The following is a 13166-nucleotide window of genomic DNA, read 5'->3' as shown; positions in this document are numbered from 1 at the left end:
CTAGCATGATTGTAAGTTCTACGACTCCAAAGAACTTTTTCTTGGTCGCTTAATTAGTACCGTAATAACTTGTTTGCTAGTACCACAATGACTTGTTTGGTATGATGAAATGAAATGGATTGGGAGTGGAGTGAAATGGAAAATTACACGACCAGGATATAAAAATATAAAGGTCAAATTGATTGTGTTTCATTCCATTCTTGCTTACCTAATGACCTAGAGAAAGGCTCGATATCTAAGAGGATCAAGTTATGAAATACAAGATAGTGGGGCACTGGGAAAGAAGCAACGAATAGAAATCAATTCGAAATAATTACATGGTTGTTCAACCACATAATTCTTGGCTCTTATAAACTAGCACCTTTTAAGGCCTTCGTTTTTATATAGGGAAAAGAAGGGTACATCTGCAATAGTATCATACCTCAAGTAACAACATGCAAAATAATTATATTCATTCAATTATTTATTTATCGAAGGGAGAAGTGTGAAGTTGGGACCAAGCATGCATGATTATTCTTGACAGTCTTTCAAGTTGACAATTGGACAATATCCATTAGAAATAATAAAAGTCATTCCTCACACATGCATTTATCAAATGATCATCCATTCCTCATAGACATGAATAAGTCCTAAGCATCAACACCACTTTTCTAGTTTTAAATTGAACATGGATATGCTCAAATTGGAAACAAAATATACTCACATCTATTTATTTGGCACTGCATTCAGGAAAATAAGTCACTGTAATATTTTGAAACTGAACTCAACTGACCTATAATAACAAATCACCATCCTGGTTCAGCAAATCAACAACCAATATTTTTCCAAAAACCAATTTACCATTTAAAATTATAGAAAAATATGATTTTTGATTCTAAAGCTTCTCCAACATATTCCATTATTTTATTTAAGATATAATTTGTATGAAGATTTCAACTATCCTTATTCTATTCTCGTTGCAAAAGATGCACAGTGGAATGATGAGCATATCCTTTAAGGTTTCACTTGATGATATCTAGTCTGATATAACAACGAATAATTAACAAAATTAAACTTTCCACTTTGGGAGCTAACCTTTCTAGAAATCCAATTGAGTCCATGAGCATAGCTCACACCCATTATGTTTGTCCTTGCAGTTTCATCTCTTAAGATTGAATAAATATCAGATATGGCATCCATACCAGATATTTGACGATCATTTGAGTACAAGGAGAATTTTGACATCTGCATTAACCTAAGTGCTTCATCCCCATCACTTTGAGCAACAATTTTAGAAAATCGAAGCCTTGATAGTGCATGTAAAAGTGAAAAATAAAAAAATAAAGTTTCAACTATCCATGAGTTGATCGTATCTGCTATGACATTAATATACCATAGTAATACATAGCTTTGTATTAGGCATGTCAATTTGTTACAGTCCGATCAACTGATAAAAGAAAGTTTTAAGAGAGCACCAAAACCCACTTTCTAGCAAATGTAGATATCCAACCCAAAAACTCCTCCTCGACTGATCAAAGTTAAATATTTAAAATTGTATCATTTGTTACTTAACTATGTATAATTATTTTTGTTATCAAATCATTTGTACTTATAGTATTCAAAAATTTTATACTAATTTTTTATATAATTATTATTTTATAGGGTCTGTAGTATGTCAAATGATGATAAAGACGGGGACGACCACAATGATAATGATGCAGACTATTTTTTTATTTTGCATTTTTTGTTATGTGGGCTAACCATGTATATATATATATATATATATATATATATATATATATATATATATATATATTTTTATGTACATTCTAACATTTTTTCTGTATATATATATTTTTATTTTTTTAACAATTACAATAGTTAATCTATAAGTATGGTTCAATATGATGTGTGATGAAATTTCATTGCAGGATTCTCACAAAAATTCATGATTTTGTTAAAAAAAATTAAAATTATTAGAAACTTTTAGTGACGACTAATGACGATTCCATAGTCGTCACTAAAAATTCGGTAGTAGTGATTGCTCTAGAATTGTCATTAAAAGTGTGTTAATAATGGCGATTGCTAATCGTCACTAAAAGTTCGACAATAGTGATGGTTGCAAATCGTCGCTAAAAGTTAACAATAGCGACGACTTAGAAACTGTCACTAATAGTAGTTTTTTAGTGACGATTTTCAGTCCAAAAATAATGTCAGTTATGATGACGGTATTACACTTTCAGTGACGATCAGTTTGCATCACTAATAATCCATTATTAGTAACGATTTCCAAAATTATCACTAATGGTAAGTTGAGACGACTGATATAATCACCAATTTGTAAGCGTTACTAAGGCATCGCTAATAATTAATAATGACACTTTTCTATTATTAATGACAGTTTAAAATCATCATTGAAAATCTTTTTTTTTTGTAGTGAATTCATGGTGTTTCAGAACTTCTCTCATTAAGGGTAATAGGGGCCTTCATTTTAGTTCATTGGACCAATATTGGGCCTATAGGATCTCGAGAGTGCTCTCAAGCACTTTTAAGGACTAAGAATGTAATTTTTCTTACCATGGTGTCATAGTTCGACTATTTTCACACCGTTGTGAAAGGGTCATGCGGCGCTAGTTAAAGCACTCTTATTTAACTAACCAGTCCATCGTTTATCAACATTCATCCACGAAACACTTTCATTAGCATTCAATCAAATGGCAGTGGAAATAGTAGGCATTCATGAAAACAATGGCAAATAAGCAGTAAACATTGAATCTACGCAATTCATTAACAACCTCCATTGACATCGTGTGTTTAGCGAGGGAGGCAAGTAGACTAAACATGTTGACAATAGCTAGTGAGCTTTACAATGACTGATGAACACTCACCCTCCTCTAAAGAGGTTTTTATGTAATTATCATCCTGGCACTAGAAAACATGAAAGTGACCGGAGAGACATATTGCCTTATTTGGCATACAAAGACACTATTGGCAGAAAATAACCCTACACTAGTATTTACATGATGGAAACTCATCCCAAGCACACGAGGCAAGTGGTCATAGGCAAGCATAATACCCTGAACAAGCTTAGCTCGTGACATTCTCCTCCACTATGCGATTGACGTCCTTGTAGACTTTGGCGGTAGGTACACTTAAAGTTTGTCCATGAACGATTGAATATCTTCCGCAGGAATCCAACTGATTTCTTTGTCATAAAGACATTTCCACTTCACTAGAAACTTCTGCCACTTCTTCCTTGAGGATATGAACTCTCTGTCTGCAGGGATCTCTTCAACTTCATGTTTGTCAGGTGGCATTGTCTTCAACTCTGCACTGTTTGACTGACTTCTGCTCAGATCATCGGTTTTGGCGTTGAACGACTTGAGGCAGCTGACACGAAACTGTGGTCTTCTCTCATGATCTACCCACTTCTTCATCTGCTTACAAGCTTTCTTTAGATAGGCTCAGGCAAAATCTGTATTCTGTCTCCATTCTCTAGTGAATATGTACGCCCTAGGACTCTTCCGTTTGTACTGTTCGCCCATTGTGTGAGGTAACAATGGCTGCTAGCCTGTAACAATCTCAAAAGGGCTATTGTTGGTTGTTGAGCTCCTTTAGGCATTGCCACTAAATGGAGCCACATCAAGTAGTTGCACGTCATTCTTATGGTTGTTGATGACAAAATGGCACAAGTACTCTTCCAGTAGCTCTCTGAATCTCTTTATCCATCTGTCTGTCTGTTGGTGATAACTTGAAGAGATGTCAAGATGTGACTTGAATATCCTAAAAAATTTTGTCAAGAAGTTGTCAGTGAACATTAAGTCTCAGTCACAAACAATAACTTGGGAAAAACCCCAATATCTCACAATAGTCACAAGGAACAATTGTGTCATCTCTTTTGCCAAACAGTACTTTGGTGCGGCCATGAAAGTACCATAATTCTTCTGCTTCCCCTTGTCTTGTTGGCAAGTGATACAAGTTATGGTATAATCAACCACATCATCCTGTGTGTGTGGCCAATAATACCTCCCCAGTAGTCCTGTCATTGGAGTCATTCTCTGCGAATACCCCTCAACGAACTCCCTGCGATATCTAGTTAGGCCAAGAAAGGAACGCAACTCCTTCACTATCGTGGGGATCTTCCGTTCTTGAATCATCTTTACCCTCTTCATGCCCCTATGGATATGACCTTGTTCAACTACATGACCAAGGAATTTGTTGCTCTGCTGAGTGAAAGAGAACTTCCCTTTCTTCACATACATACTGTTTCCCCTCAGCCTGTCGAACACCTTCCATAGATGCTCTTCACGTTTCCTCTCAAACAACACCGATGCTCCCAAGGGTGTTCTGGAATGGTGAACACATCCTGCTTCCAATTTATCAAGCTGTTTCCCCAACTCTACTATCTCTGGAGGCGCCATCCAACATGGCCCTTTGGTAGATGGTTTCACTCCTGATAACAACTCAATCTCATGCTCCACAGCCCGTTTTGAAGGCAAATTGTGAGGCAGCTTATCTGGCAACACCTCCTTGTACTCATCCAACACCGCTTGGATGGTCGTACGCTCCAGCTCTTGGCCTACTTCTTTGTCTACCACCACCGTGACTAGATGTGTTTACTCACCCTGACCCAATCCCTCATTGAGTTGTATGGCTGAAAGGGACTTTCCGTTGTCTTCTTTTATCGTAACGACTTGCACTATGTACTAGTGATTTCCCATCAGACACAGGGAACCAACAGAAGGCATCAGGACTACCCTCGTCCCCCTTAGGAACTCCATTCCTAGAATGACAGGAAATTCATCCAATGGCACTGCTATGAAATTCGCATGACCTTCCCACTGTCCAAGCTCTACAACCACTTGCTTGGCTACTCCTAGAGTAGGCTGGGTTACAGAGTTAACTGCTTTCATGTTTCCTGTATCCTTCTCTAAGGATAAGTTGAGTGTCCATGCTTCCAACTGCGAAACAAAATTATAAGTAGCTCCCATATCCACCATAGCGCTAGTACTTTTCCCATTGATCCTCAAGTCCACAAACATTAACCCTTTTGCTCGTATAACTTTCAGTGCTTTTGCCTGCTTTTCCAATAAGCTCACCAACCGCACTAAACCTACCCTCGGGGCATCATCCTCGTCCTCCTCGCTTTCCACCACTTGTCCCGAAGTGGAAGCTTGTAAGGCATTAAGTAATCCCTTGTGTTGACACTCACTCACTCTATGAGGTCCTCCACACAAGTAGCACGAAATTTTACTCTTCCCCTTTCCATTGGGTGTGTTGAACCCTTGAGACAACGAAACTTCCTTTGAGGTTGATGATTTAGAGTCAGCTCCCCCACTTTTGGGTTTGCATTTCTTGATAGACTTTCCACTGTTTTCCTCTCCACCAAACCGTTTGGGCGAAGTGGTATCATCACCAGTGTAGTCAGTCAAGCGTTCTGTAGCAGCTTGTGCAATTGACAAGTATTGAACCCTTTGCCTATGAAGTTCAATTCTTGCCCACGATTTCATCCCCTCTAGAAAATAGAACAACTTGTCCTTCTCCGACGTATCCCGAATATCCAACATCAAAGCAGAAAATTATTTCACATATTCCTTGATTGACCCCGTATGCTTGAGATCTCTCAGCTTTCTCCTTGCATAATACTTAACATTCTCAGGAAAGAATTGAGCCTCGACTCTCTTCAAGTCTGCCCAACTATCAATTACACAGCTTCCATTTTCAATTTTTTTTATTTGGTACGCCACCATAGTTTGGCATCACCAACCAAGTACATGGTCGCAGTATCTACCTTTGCCTGTTTTGAGGCCATCCTGTAACGACTTGCTTAACTTATCACATAATAAACATAAATAATAATAATATCAACCCGAACCCATGGGTAGCGGGGATAGTTTGTCACAAACAGCGGAAACCTAAGTAGTAGTAAAAATAAATTTCGTCCATCAAAACATGAATTACATAGTACCAGAGTTTATTACATCACTAAAATACTGTATTTATATACAACCTCCAAAAACATCAAAATAATCCCTAGTATCACACAACAAATATTTCCTAACCCTATATCAACACTTACCCTTCTAGCAGGGAAACTCAACTCGCTTAACGGCGGCCTTGCCCCGCCGGTCTCTCTGGGTTTCCTGAAAATCATTTGATGTTCAGGGGTGAGACACTTCTTAGTAAGGGAAAATAAACTAAATACAGCTGTGTGGCAACATGAACATTTAATGATAATATAGATATACAGTACATTTCATATATCTGTAATCATTCATCATAATATATTGAATCATCATATACTTTCATATTTGCTAATAACTCATATCGTTCATAAAACATATGTTATAACTGATAATACTAAAAACATACTCAGGATGAATAGCTAGCTGATGTTATGTATTACTCCCCATGACGGGTTGTGCAGCTCAAAGGCGGGACTCGACAATGGCTGGCTGACCACTGCAGAGTAAAAAATGTCTATAATGACGATGGGCCTGCCACACCCTAGTCCGGACTGTCAGGTGGACGTCCACACTCTACTGAAAACCACATCGACTATCCATCTCCCACCCCTTCGTAGGGTGGTTAGCACAAGTCTGAACATAGATATCTGATCTATACATATATAGCTACGGTACCGAGCTCCTGAATTGAACTAAACTAACATTCGGGTTCTGATAACATATAATACATGATAATATAGCATCTTTCATCGTTTCATAAATACGGTTTCGCGCCAAACATCTCATAAATTTGGCTTAAAAAGCCTTACCTCAATTTAGGGATGAATTTCAACGGAGTTCCACCGAGGATCTGCTTTGGCAGATATGCAGAGAACTTCTTCAGGAGCGTTGCGGTGGCTTCAGATCGTTGATCTGGCGAGCGACGGAGCCGGAATTGAAGAGAAAAGAGAGAGAAACCGTATGGAGAGAGGGAGTGAAATTTTTCCTTAATTTTGAAGTTTAATCCGGGTTTTTGATATTTATAGGACTAGATTCGTCGACGAGCCATGTCATCTCGTCGACGAGTCCTTCAATAATTTCGTTGACGAAACCCACTCCTCGTCGACGAAATTCAGATCGCTCAAAACCTCTCTCTATATTTCCTCGTCGATGAATCTTGCCTTCGTCTATGAGGCCTCGATAACTTCTATCGGTTATTCCTTCCAAAGTGCAATGTCGTTGACGAACATGAAGCGTTCGTCGACGAAGTCGACTTCCTCCTTCTGTTACTGTCTCCATTTTCCGCCATTTTAATCATTATTTAAATACTATTATTCTTCGGGTTATCATACATTCTCATAGTGCGAAAGTACTGCTCCACATCAAACAAGAAGTTCTCTAACTCCTTGGCGTCATGGGTACCCCCATATGTCCTAGGTTCTGGTACTGTGGTCTTACTAACTTCCGGAGTGTTGAAGTTCCCCTTAGCAAAAACCATCAGATTCACCTTTGCATCTAAATCAGCAATTCGCGACTACAAAGTTTCAACTGCATGGCGAAAGTCTTCTGATATGTCTGTAGACACCCTATTTTTGCCATAACCAAATAGAACAAGGGGTCTCCTCTTATTATTTTTATTATTATTATTATTACCTTATTATTATTATTATTATTTTTAGTATTACCATTATTATTGTTATTATTTTTATTTTATTTTTATTTTTATTATCTTTATTTTATTATTACTTTACTATAATTATTTTTATTATTATTCATTATTTATTACTAGTAGTATTATTACTATTACTTTACTATTATTATTTTTGATATATTATTATTATTATTTTTATTTTTATTACTCTTATTATTATTATTATTATTTCTATATTACTTTATTTAGTATTATTATTATTATAATTTGGTTTAGGGTTTTTGGGGAGAGCCCATAGGCTTGTCGTCACAGCCACACGGGAGGCGCAGTACACAGACAGCCGGGAGACGAGCAAAAAAAAAGTCCAAACAGAAAAAGCTCCCATCTTTCCCCCCGACCCCCTGCGCACGGCTGCTGAGGGGTAGCCCAGCCTTCCCAGACGACCTCCTTCTCCTTCCCTGTCTCTCAGCCCTCTCCTTCAGTTGATCCCTCAGCCCCTCACCCGAGCAGCAGCTCTTTTCCTCTCAGCAATTCTACGAGCAACCGAAAAAGTTCCTCTGAGCACCACCTTCGATTCTCAACAACCCCTGCCGAGACCTCCTTCTGTACACCCCCACCGAGGCTCCCGCAACCCTTTTGCTCCTCTTGTCATACCAGACGGCCACAGCCCATCAATCCTAGCCGGCGTCAAGCGGAACCAGCCCAGTCTCGCTGAATCTTAACTCCACGCCGCAGATCCGGCCACCATCTCTCGTTCCTCTCTCTCTGCGTGAATCTCCATCGCCATCCTCACCCGCAGCAGAGACTCCCCACCACTCACCGTCACCACACCCGCCGGAGCAGGGCTCTTCACAGGCGACCCAACCCCCGGAAACTATCGCCGTTCGCCGTTTCCGTGCCCAGCTCTGGTCGTCTTCTCCGGCTGACAGCCACCAGCAGCGGCCACTCCCCCGGTAAGCCTTCCTGCACACGCACACACACTGTGCACCAACCCAGTACACACGCACACTGTGCACAGACAGAAAACACCCAGCATATATATATATATAGTTTTATGTTATTGTATACATATATGTATGATTATCAGGCATGTATATTTGCGTTTTATTATTCTTATCATATCATGTATATAGTTTATCATGTTAGTTTGTTATTGTTATTATGTATTTATGATATATAGTTTTGCCATTGTTACATATTTGTGGTATATTGTATATTAGGGCAGTTATATTATTATAGGGTTTTCGATTATTGTTATATATATTATTTAGGGTTGATTTGTTGCCATAATTTCATTAATTGTTTTCCATATTTATTATTGTATATTTACATGTTAATTTTCAGGTTGATTTGTCTCCATAATTTCAATTATTTCCATATTTATTATTTTGCATTTTGCATATTAGTTTTAGGGTTGATTTGTCTCCATAATTACATTAGTTGCTTCCATATTTATTATTGCATTTTGTACATTAATTTTAGGGTTGATTTGTTTCCATATATATTATTATATGTTTACATATTAATTTACGGCTTTATGTGTTTCCATGTTATATATTTAGGGTTGGTGTTATTGGTATTATTATTACGATATTATTATGATGTGTTATTATTATTAGTATTTGCTATACAATTACTATGAAATTATTATTTATGTAGTGTTATTATGATATTGTTACTATGTGTTACTATTATAATATTGCATTATGTTATTAATATGACATTATTATTATAGGGTTATTATTATAGTAATATGTTTTATATACGTGTTGTTATTAATGTGATATATTATTATTACTACTATTATTATGACTTTTTTATTATTACTATTATTACATCTTCTTAGTATTTTTGCTTATTTGGTGTATTTATATTTTGTATTATGTATTGTGATATTTATTTTCATTATTTATTTTCGTGTGAGTATCCCTATGATTTTAATGCTAGGGTATGAGCTTTCGGGTTTCACGTACCTTTAGTTTTGAGGGAATATATATAGTACATATATTTTTGTATGATTCACTTATTTATTTATTTATTTATGTTGCATGTATATTTTGTAAATCCACTAATAGAGGAGTAATGTGAAAGACTTTTAAAATTATTTTAGGGATAATTCCAAATTAGTTAGGTACCGTTCGTAAGAACGGGCGCGTAGGGGGTGCTCGTACCTTCCCCTCGCGTAACCAAACTTCCGACCTCAGCTCTGGTAACGTATACCCATTCTACTCTTAACAGGGTAGTAATCATGTGTTCTAACCACATTAAAAGGTTAGTGGCGACTCCGACATTCCTTGTTTTCCCCGAAAATTATAAACTACATTTTTATTTCGCCGCCCCGGGGCACACGCGCTTCGGGACGTCGCGACAATGTCGCCTATCAAACCTGCTTGATGTTTTTGTGATCCCATCACTTCATCAACAAGTTCTCTCATTTGGGCCACCTCCACGGCCACAGTGTTGGTTGTTGCCTCAACCTGTGCTTCTAGCACGCTGATCCTCTCAGCATTGTTTGGTACCATGGTCACTTACCAAAGCTATCCAAATCCCACAACGAAGGTAACTGAATTCTTGTAGCAACTAAGCCTTGGCTCTAATACCAAGTGTCACAGTCTGACTATTTTCACACCGTTGTGAAAGGGTCGTGCGGCGCTAACTAAAACACTCTTGTTTAACTAGTTAGCTTATCATTTACCAACATTCATCCATGAAACACTTTCATTAGCATTCAATCAAATGGCAGCGGAATAGTAAACATTCATGAAAGTAGTGGCAAGCAAGCAGTAAATACCGAATCTACGCAATTCATTAACAATACCTTCGTTGACATCGTGCATTTAGCGAGGGAGGCAAGTAGGCTAAGCACGTTGACAATAGCCCCTAAAGAGGTTTTTATGTAATTATTATCCTGACATTAGGAAACATCAAAGTGATCGAGGAGTCATATTGCCTTATTTGGCATACAAAGATACTACTGGCAGAAAATAACCCTACACTAGTATTTACATGATGGAAATCCATCTCAAGTACATGAGACAAGTGGTCACAGACAAGCATAATGTCCTGAACAAGCTTAGTTCGTGATACATGACGATGCTATGAGGATTTTAATTTTTAATTTCTATTTTTATCTATAAATAGACACAAGGGAGGAACGAAAGAAGGAGATGTTCAAGCAAAACCAAAGCATGGGGAGAGAGGCGAAGAAGAGGAGAGAAACTAGACAGAGAAAGGGGAAAAAAAAAAAAAAAGCAAAGAGGAGAGAAAGGGAGACAAGTAAGGAGAAAGAGAGAAACTAAAAAAGAAGGAAAAAGGGAGTTGAAAACAAAAGGGAGAGAGAGAGAGAGAGAGGAGCAAGAGTGGGGAGACTCAAGAGGGTGAAAGAAAACCTAAGGAAGTGTCGTGGCCATGCCGAGCTCTGCACACCCTAGTGCCAACAGTTGCCACGCCACGCCTTGACTTCCGCCTACGCACCCCAGGCGGCAACAACCGCTGCGCCCACTTCTCGACGCTGCCCACACCGCTACTAGACCACCGCCTACTCCACGACTTCGCCCACATCGCAACGGCCGCCCGTGCCTACTACACGACACCGCGCCACGACACCTCCCGGGCTCGCAGAACCCATTACCATCATGCCTCAACCTCTCTCTCTCTCTCTTTCTCTACCCGCGCGGCCGAGAGTCGCCCAACCATTGCGGTCATCACCGCCTCAACCGCTCTCTCTCTCTCTCTACCCACGCTCCCACGTGGGGGGTCCCTGGGCTAGGCGGAGCGCGTCTTTGCAGGTGATTTGGAAATCCCCCCTGTACTGCTGATGCTTGGACAGACGTCGGGGCTTCAGCATTAAGGTTTGAAGCCTCTGGTTCTCACACGCTTTCATCGATTCTTCAGGCCGCAAGTAAGGCAGCCTTGAATAATCAACGCCGAGCCTCTTGAGGTATCTCCATTTTCTAATTTTCTCTTCCGGCTTTGGGTTCGTCCATTGCTATTTGGTCATGGTAGATTGGAGTTTTATGATGAGTATTTCATTTGTTTTGTACTGTTTCAATCTAACCCTTGTTTTGCTGTAGATGCCTGAATCTGTTGAAATCATGTGGTGGAAACCATTTGCTGTTGTTAGATTGATTAGGATAAAATAATGGGGAGTTGAGTTTAGCTCAAAAATCGGTTAATACTATATTGTCATTGAAAAATCAGATTCAGTTGAAGAATATTGGGTTATTGAAACTAATCTGCATTCAGAATAATGTTGAGTTCTAAATCAAGAACCAAGTTGTTTGAAAATCAGTTTTGGTCATAAGGAAAACCTTTGTTAAAAGAAATTTGGTTGGAATGTGGTTGAAAATTAGTTTGGTTTGAATATCAAATGAAATCGGAAAATGATGCGAATCTGCCAAAATAATGAGATCCGACAACAAAAAAGAACCCAAGATCGTTCTACGTTCAGAATTGAATGATAGACCTCGATCCGTTGTTTACGACAAACAATAACCTTGGTATATATGACCTCAATCCGTTGTTTATTGCGAAACAAGAACCTCGGTATAAGGAATACACCACAAATGGTGGTGGAAAATCCGTTTGATAAGTCGTTGGTGAACGCCACGAGAAATCCTGATAAGTTCGTATAGTTCTTCAAAGAACCGCAGAGAAAATACTCTCACAATTTACTGAATAATGATTTGCCTCCTTTCATTGCTTAGACACCTATTTAAAGTCTGACAATTACAAGGAAAATTCTTAAAATAGTTATCTTAATTAGGACTAAAATCTAGTAAAGAAATAACTCTTACTTGCTTAAAAGAAAAAAAGACAATCAGCCATTTAATTGGCTGATCACATGCCTAAAATAGAAAAGGGAAAGTGGGAAGCTTTAAATGATTGTGTTTATCAGCCATACACGCCCATAAAAGTCAAAACAAATAAAAGGGGAAAGTAAATGGTATGCAAGCCTTACAATCAGACCCAAAAAAGGAGTATTCTTAAACATGCCAATTAATGCTTAGCCTTGGTCGAATTCTTCTAGAACTTGAATCATGTTTACGCTTCTTTGTTGCTCACGTGGGTCATGCTCAATGGGCCTCCATGAATTTGCTTTAGTCCATGCCTCTTGAATCAGTCTGTTGAGTACAACTTTAAACTTTCTTGCTCGTGCTCTCGTAACTGGCCTAATTGGGACTTGAACTAGTTCCTGTGAAGTTGTGCTATGATTCAGAAAAGCAGTGGTGATTCAAAACTAGACTGTGTTTGAAAATTTATTGGTGTGGTGAGAGAAGGTACAGATTCTCAAATCCATCTAGGCTGCCCTTGAAACTCAGATCAAGCGCTAGATTGAGAGGTAAGTTTGGAAATCAATTGGTGCGCTGGTTTAGAACACAGTTGCAAGCTTTTTGGACGATAAATCATTTTGTAAACTAGTGTAAGATGGCAGCATAGAAATCAGCTTGACAATCAGGTTAGAAACTAACTTGTAAGTTAGATCGAGCCTTGAGTTTGTAGCATCAGTTGGGGTTTGGTTTGTGGTTTAAGATTAGAAATTGATTTGAAGAGTAATAGGGTGTGGGGCTCTCTCACTTAACACTGGTAGT

This window comes from Malania oleifera, chromosome 9 (assembly GCF_029873635.1).
Source record: "Malania oleifera isolate guangnan ecotype guangnan chromosome 9, ASM2987363v1, whole genome shotgun sequence".
Lineage (NCBI taxonomy): Eukaryota > Viridiplantae > Streptophyta > Magnoliopsida > Santalales > Ximeniaceae > Malania > Malania oleifera.
The sequence above is the reverse complement of the archived record's forward strand: the minus strand, read 5'-3'. Positions refer to the sequence as shown.